Below are 7,988 nucleotides of genomic sequence, written 5' to 3' on the forward strand. Positions count from 1 at the left end.
AATTAATATAAATAAGCTTTTTTGAGCAACTGGAGAGGCTGGGGAGAGATTCTTAGACCGAATATAAGAAGATGTGAAGAGGCTGTGAAAATGGATAAATAAGAAAGGAGAAACTGGGAAGAATTACAATAGTTGAGGAAGGACACGGGTGAAGGAATGGAGAGGGGAAAGGTACAGGAATGAACTGAGCAATAATGATTTCATCGTTGAAACTGAGGGTCAGAGATTATAAGTGATTACATAAGGACCTTGAGGAGGAGTAAGAGATTGAGAGGAAATGTGGTCAGCTTGGGTCTTGATATGTTTATTCGTATATATTATTATTTTTAAGGTTGGTTTAGTGGCTTTAAGGTGTAGGGTAAAAGAAACAAAACATATCCCTGACCTCATGTTCTCCAAGAGACGACAGCCAACTGGGAAGAGAGTAATCCAACAATATCATAATTAAATGCTACATCACAATAGCATTAAGACCAACCAGGAGACATAGGTGGTCCATGATAGACTATTCTGGAGAGAATCTGCTACGTCAGGGATGACAGAGAAGGTTCTCCTGAGGAAATGATGAGTGAGCTTCCTTTGAAGTAAGAGGTTGACCGGGAAAAGCCAGCCATGTGGGGGTGGGGAGACTTTCTAGACAAAGAGACTGGGATGATGTCCACTCTGTTTGAGAGTCTTAAATTGAATTAAGCCACAAAATGTGCTTTGGAGATGGGGCCCAGAACCATGACTCACAAAGAAAATTTAATAGAACTATTTCACTTACAAAAAGCAGACTGAGTTGCGGCATGAGGACTGAGACTAGCTCCACATAGCCCTGGAGTTTAGAACTGTGATCCATGTTGAAGGCCACAAGGAGTCATATTTCAGTCCAATATAAGGAAAAAAATATTTGAGAAGAAACTTGTCCAAAGAGAGAACAGGTGGCACATGAAGGCACTGAGTTGCTTTTCATTGGAGGCATTTAAGTATATGGCAGGAGGCTGTCAGGAACGTGGTAGAGTAGATAAAAGCAAAAGATTAGGTTAGATATGTGACATTTTTTATACCTTCCAATCATAACAATCTATGAGCTAGTTTGTACTCAGAGAATTCCATCTGTATCTATGCAAAAATCAACAAAATAAAAGTCTTTATAATTTGAGGAAGAGATGTTCTTTACAAATATCAATAGCTTTTCCTAGTTAATAAGAATAAATACTAGGCTAGTGAGCAAGTCTCTAAGAAAGGTATAGGAAAAGGTCAAATGTATTTATTCACGTTTAAATTTGGTTTTACATTTAATACTGTTTTGATATGTGAAAAATTCAAAGATGTAAGAAAAGGAAAAAAGAACTAGTGTTTCATTAGGCTATCTAAGAAAGGCATGGAAATACTGTATCTTTTGATGGAGATAAGGAAGCAATTTACTATAATATTGATGTGATTTGTTTTAAATAGTCAAATTTTTAGTATTCTTTATACCAGACGTGATATATTGAAATGACCCCCGGCGTCACTGCTCCCAGTTCTAAGCCTTATGGCAGCAATGCTGGGACTATTTCATTTCTCCATATGTTTGAAGCTGCTGAAGCAACTTCTCCAGGTGCCTGTACTTAGAAAGGACCTGCGGTACAGATATGTTTCATTCTGCTAATGTTTACTTTGTGGGAGCTTAAATATCTAAGCACTTCAAAGTTATTAAAGACCCTCCAAAAGTTGTTAAGGAACCTACAAAGCAATCCTATAAATTAGTCGGTCATGTCACTCTTTATTCCTTTTGACTTCATTTTTCACTGGACTTTCCCCATTGTCAAGGTTCTTAACTCTATTCTGGGGTCTTTGTCCTGGCCTTTGAAGAGTCTCAGGGTCCACCCGATAGCCCTTCTCTAAGACTCCTCTTCTTATGCTATAACTCTGTGGTCTTCACACCTCAGCATTCATTAGAATCACCTGGAGGGTTTCTAGCCAACCCCCAGTCCCCCATTGCTAGGACCCATTTCCAGAGTTTCTGACTCAAGAGATCAAGGTGGGGTCTGAGGATGTATGTTGCCATCAAGTTCCCAGGTAATGCTAACGCTGGTAATCTGGGAATACCCTTTGAGAATCGCTGCTCTAACATGTCCTCTAAATTACCCGTGCTGTAGAATATCTTTCTTTTTTCAGTCAAAGTAATTAGATGATTTGACTCATTCCTGATCTCTGTACCAAAAATTCCAAGAAAAAAAAAAATTGCCTGTGATGTGTAATACAGACCCAGTGGCTGGATTTGGGGGGAAGGTTTTAGGTTAGGAACCTTTTCTCAGCTCCCCTACCTCATATTATACATGCAAGTGCCCTACCTCCAGAAGTGTGATATTCATTTTGCCAAAATAGCACTCCAAAATCCCTACAAAGTGAACTGTGAAAGTCATCTGGTGAGTCAGTGGGAGCCCTGGACACAAAATGCTAAACTTAACCACGAAGATGCTTAATTCTCACCTTGAAGACTTTCCTACATCTCCCTGGGCTTCTGATGAAAAGGAGGAGGAGTGTGTAGTTGGGTCATTTCCAAACAGAAAATATCCTTATTAAAATATTTGCATGTAAATACTGAAAACATTGATTCATAAAACAATTATGCCTGAAGAATCTAAAAGATTGAGACATTTAGTGCTGTTTTAAACAAAGTAATTAACTCCTAGTGTGTAAACTTCCTTCTCTCTGAAACCATTGAGGGAGCAGATGCTCAAATATGCATGGTATTAGATTAAGAGAATGCTGCTTTCTTTTCCTCCAGGCACCAGATGGTTCCAGAATCCAAAGGCAATGAAGAAGATAGCCTAAATTCATTTGGCTTAAGTGGTCTTCACTGAAGGTTTATGAGAAAGATCATATTTTAGTACCTAGCCAACAAAGGCAAAAATAATACCACAGCTGACTCCTATTTCACACAGAAAAGAGGCACACTATCCAAGAATTAGAAAGAATCTTAAATGTTGTCTAGTCCATTTAGGGCCATTGGTAATATGGTACCTTGATAAAAGTAAAAATAAAATAATAATTACAAAGAACAAACAAATACTAGAATTATAAACAGCTCATTTTACTTCATGTGTAATTTCATATTCTAACTCAAATATCAAGAAAATGTTTTACAAAATGAGAAAGGGTAGAAAAATATATAGTGCTCCTATAGTGAAAGAAAATTTTCTTACAAAAATTTAACATAATATCCTAGCAGTGTCTGAAGCTCAAATGAATAAAGGCAGTTCATTTGCATAAGGACACTTTGAAAGTATTAAAAAATCCAAGATGGAGTATGTGAAGCTTTTACAGTAGAAATGAGAAAACATTAATCCAACATGACATATTTTGGGCCAGCCATTATGTCCAAGGTGCTGGGCTAGGCATGAGGGTACAGTGGTAGAAAATAAAGTTCCTGCCTCCTAGTGGATTTCATCTGGGAAACTAGGCAGTTAAAGTATTAAGTGGACCCAGTTTCTGATTTATATGTCCTCTGAACAGCAATTTGGCAGGCTCTGCCTTTGCAAGGGAAGTGGAAAAACATTTCATTCTTCTTTGATAGTGAGATTTTTTTTCTTTAAAGTCCTCTTATGACAGGAACATTTATTAATAAAGAAAGTGTACTCTAACTAAAAGAAAAGAGATTAAGTAAATTTTGGAAGCAATTCATCAGGGAGGTGAAGAGTAAACAAGGAGTATAAAGAAAGAAAAGTAAAATGAAGGAAAGGAAGGCAGACAGGTGAGAAATGAACAATTAAAAAAAAAAGAAGATGAAAAGAAAAGTAGCCCAGGCCTTCAGGGGCTTGAGAAAGGCAGTGCAGAACCCCCTCCCCCTCCCTCACTCCCATCCCCCACCCCCTCCCCAACTGAATGCTAGAGAACCTCAGATCCTACATACTCCAGACTGGACTCTTCCCTGAGAGTCTTGTCTTCCAAGGAAGAGATAATGAGAGATGGAGTTAGAGACAGGGAAGAAGGAGATGGAGAAAACAAGGGAAAGAAGATATATTTGCTTTCTGGATCTTAATTGCTTTCATATAAATTGAAACCAAATGAGAAGTGAAATGGAGTGAAAGAGATTCTTTTCAAACTGAAAGATTACTAAGGTAGAGGATTGCTCATACAAATGACAGAAAAATCAAAATCTGGTCTAAATAAAATACGAAACGGAATAACAAAGAATAAAATAACCAAGATTTAAAAATATGATTATAAAAATACATTAGCCCATTCTAATTGCTAAGATTGAAATTGTAACTGATTGGCTTGGTCTTAACAGCACCATGGTGAGGATGTAAGTTAATTTAGTAAAAACTATTATCATACACAGTACGTGGTTATTTTGAAAATGTCCGAGATATAGAGCTTTGTTTCTTGGAGGCAATGATAGTCTATAATTTAGAACTAACAGAAAATTAAAATTCTGTAAAGAACATTTACAAAATTTATCTCAGGATTAACAATAAAAAGATTCATAGGTTATCTTTAATGTATTATACAACATGCTCTAAAAGATTTCACATCAACAAAAAGGTTTTTTTTTTATATATAGATTGCATTTTAACTTCTCCAAGTAGATTTCTAGTAGAGAAAATAGTTTCCTCTAGAACAAATAACTATTGGCAACAAATTAATGACTTCTAGAGATATACTAAATATAACTCACTGAAAAATCTATAAAATACAGGCCGCTGGTGAATAGAATTTTCCAAAGTCAATAACTACCCTCTTGTTTGAAAAACATTCTAATATGTCTCGTAGCATCAAGGAAGGGATCTAATGTTGGCACTTGTTTTCCATTTTTGCTGCCCTAGATGGGAGTCTGGGGTCTATGCTATCAGGGCAGTAACCACAAAAAGCAAATGGGAAGACTCCTGAGGATTTTTGTCAAAGTGTCTACATTCTAGACGTGGATCTTTAATAAATGGATCATTTCCATATTCCTATCACCTAGCAGAGTGCCTTAATCATAGTCTTTATTATGGAAATATCTTTAGAAAGAACTAAGTTCAAATCTTATCTCTACCAATTATGGGCGAGGGAACAGTGACCAACTAACTTATTTATGAATTTCAGTTTCTTCATCTGCAAAACAGAGATAAGAGTATCTATCCATTATAGTTATTGTGAAGAATAAATTAAGTTGCTGAAGTTCTAGGTACAGTGCTTGGAACAAAATGGAGCTCAGTGAATGATAGGTATTTATCACAGTGTCTTGCTATGTAAGTGGGAATTCAGTACCACATATGGCTTGTTGCTCTACCCACCCCTTTAGCTGCCTTCTTACATTTCGCTTCCACTTGGAGTTTTTGAATAAGGTTTTATTTAGATTTTGGATGATTAAATTCATTCTCAAAAAAGAGGTTGATTTTGGAGCCTTACAGGAATATAGCTTCTGGTCTTTGCCAAAATGTTCAGTTCCATATATGTGAACTAACCAGATCAAGAGTGACTTTTCTGAGGGCTGTTGAGAATGACCTCAACCCTTTAAGAGTCATCTTGTGGAATTTTCTGAGGTTGAGTTAATACTGGTTAGTTCAACTGTCCACAGAGAAGTACTGGAAATCGAATTAGGTCAGCCTCAGAGTGGCCTTTGTCAAAACTTAGGAAAATGTTATCACGTGGGTAAAACTAACAAAGATATCAGCAAATGAACCGGGATGGTGCTCGAGAAATGGGCTTTACTCAGGTCTCTGCAGGCTAGCACTTGACTAGGCTCTAAAATCCATTTCGCATGAGTATGTTGGGTGAACTGGCTGTAGGACTCCAATCTGACCCCAAATAAGTTCCATGTTAATCCATAGGTGGTCTCCTGGTCATTTAGGAAAATCAAATATCTTCTCCAGGAGAGCAAAGAAGAAAAATCAAGGGCCCCTTTTCCCAAGATTGTTTTTCCCCCCAAGGTTTTAAATTATTGTTATTTTCTTCAGGAGTTCAAGAGTACTGTGGTTTATCTAGCATACTTAGATATCATTTTAATAAAACCTGATAATGAAAAAATCTCAGCTCAAGCTTCTTTTACTAGGAGGCTTTTTTTTTTTCCTCTGTGAATTTTCCCCCTGAATTTCTAGATTGACCAAGCAGCTTTCCACAAATCTCCCCAAACACTGCTGGCTAACCTTTTTCTTAGTGCTTTCCAACTTATATCAAAATAATCTATCTGTCATCTCCACTAAACTAAAGGATCCTTAAAAGGCATACACACACACACACACACACACACACACACACACCATACACACATATATGTACATATATATGATATATGATATATATCATTACATATTTTTCTATATGTCGTTGATCTTTGTATCTAACACTTAATAGGCATTGCAGCTTATTGAATGAATAAATCAGTGGCTGATTATTCATTAACAGAGACACAAAGAGATCTCGTAAATTACGAGATTCCTTTGCATGCTTAAAGTGTATTTCAAATTATATAGTTTTTAGAAAACTCACATTTTTAATAAAATAAAGTTAAAATTTATACTTATATAAATTATTAAAATATATAATCAAGTTACCTGGCAGAGCATAGCAATGATCATGAGGTTGTGAGTTAACTCCTATGTTATTCCCTAGATTGGTCACATTTATGGAAGGTATTCAATTTATTAGATTCAACAGGAGAAAAAATATTTATAGTCCAACTTCCTCTCAATTGCTAAAGAATTCCAATTATATATGTGTCACATTCTGTTTGTAACAGTGAAATAATTTTTTTTTCCTTAGTGGAAGTAATTTCATTAATACTCAACTTCTGAGCTTCTCTTTTTGAGAAAAGATACCAACGGATTCATATAGAATTATAAACTGTCAGACCTGAAATCTTAGAAATATCCATTTCAAAATTATATTGAAGTTCTAAAGCAAAATTTCAAGTCTTTGGAGTTTACTCTCATATAAAAAAGAGAAATCTTTCTTTTTTATTCAAATAAATATGAGTTTTAAAACAATGCTGCTTGTGGTGTTATGAAATATGACTTTCTATATTTGTAATGTGTCTTCCGTTCCTCTTGGAGTATATCAGGGAATAGTAATATAATTTTTGTGGGCATGAAGGAAAAAATCCTTGTCTGTAAAACTTTCTGTAATGACGACAATAAAAACAGTAACAAAAAAAAACCTATCACAAGATATTAGAACATAGATGAGATTATACTGCAATTAGCCATGTCTGTCTGGCAGATTTCTTTCTTTATGAGGGAAATTGTGCAGAGCGTTTTATTTCAAGCCTCAAAGACTTTGTATAAAGGAAAAAGAAAACTGCAATTTTTGCCACAAAAAGACAGGTGGCGTAAGCAGGCAGCATTTTTTTTTTTTTTTAAAATATATAAAGTGATTATTTTCTCTCGGGTTCTTTGAAAAAGCTCGCTTGCATTCTGGTTTGTGGCTGAGCACGGTGACGTCAGTGTGGCAGTGCAGAGTCAGGCGCCGCGGCTCCCTATAAGCCGAGGAGCTGTCCGGGGTCCTGAAACGGCCGAACAGCTCATCCGGCGGACCGGGAGGAGCATGCTGTGGACCTTCTCTGCCATATAAAAAAGAGGTAAGACTGCTTTTCCCTTTGATTTACTGGAAAGTTCTAAATTGCTTGTTCTTGTCTTAATTCCTAGCAGAGAAGAAAAATATCGTTTGACAAGCTTATATTTATAGAATAACTGAATAGCAACCTGCTGCTCATCAGCCAATGTACATAGGTGATTGAATCTGTGATTTATACAACTTGTTGGATGTTTATTTACCATGTTATTTAGGTAGTCATATGTAAGAAGCGTGAAAAAGTTAAAAAATTTAGTATCAATACACATATTAATGTAAAGTTAACCAAACCCGAGATATATTTATTCTTTCCTTAATGTATTGATTTTTCCCCAAGAACCAGATACAAAGCCAGGGATATAATTTACATGCTTAATATTTTTCACAGTAGGTTTTCAGTGATTCAAAGGCTGTTAAACATATTAGTCATAGAGGCAGCCAATTTTGGAACTATTTTTTTT

The 7,988-nt window shown here is 35.9% G+C and overlaps 1 protein-coding gene across 1 annotated transcript in view; it reads left to right on the plus strand.

Annotated features, from left to right (window-relative positions):
• The first annotated feature begins 7,321 nt into the window (after positions 1 to 7,321).
• The window catches only part of SCG2 (secretogranin II), a 6,050-nt gene continuing 5,383 nt past the window's right edge, over positions 7,322 to 7,988 (plus strand). The window contains exon 1 of the mRNA XM_011364092.1: positions 7,322 to 7,534. The gene's annotated coding sequence lies outside the window, so the exon portion shown is untranslated. The remainder of the gene's footprint in view (positions 7,535 to 7,988) is intronic.

The sequence above is a fragment of the Pteropus vampyrus genome, unplaced genomic scaffold, assembly GCF_000151845.1.
Source record: "Pteropus vampyrus isolate Shadow unplaced genomic scaffold, Pvam_2.0 Scaffold93, whole genome shotgun sequence".
Taxonomy (NCBI): domain Eukaryota; kingdom Metazoa; phylum Chordata; class Mammalia; order Chiroptera; family Pteropodidae; genus Pteropus; species Pteropus vampyrus.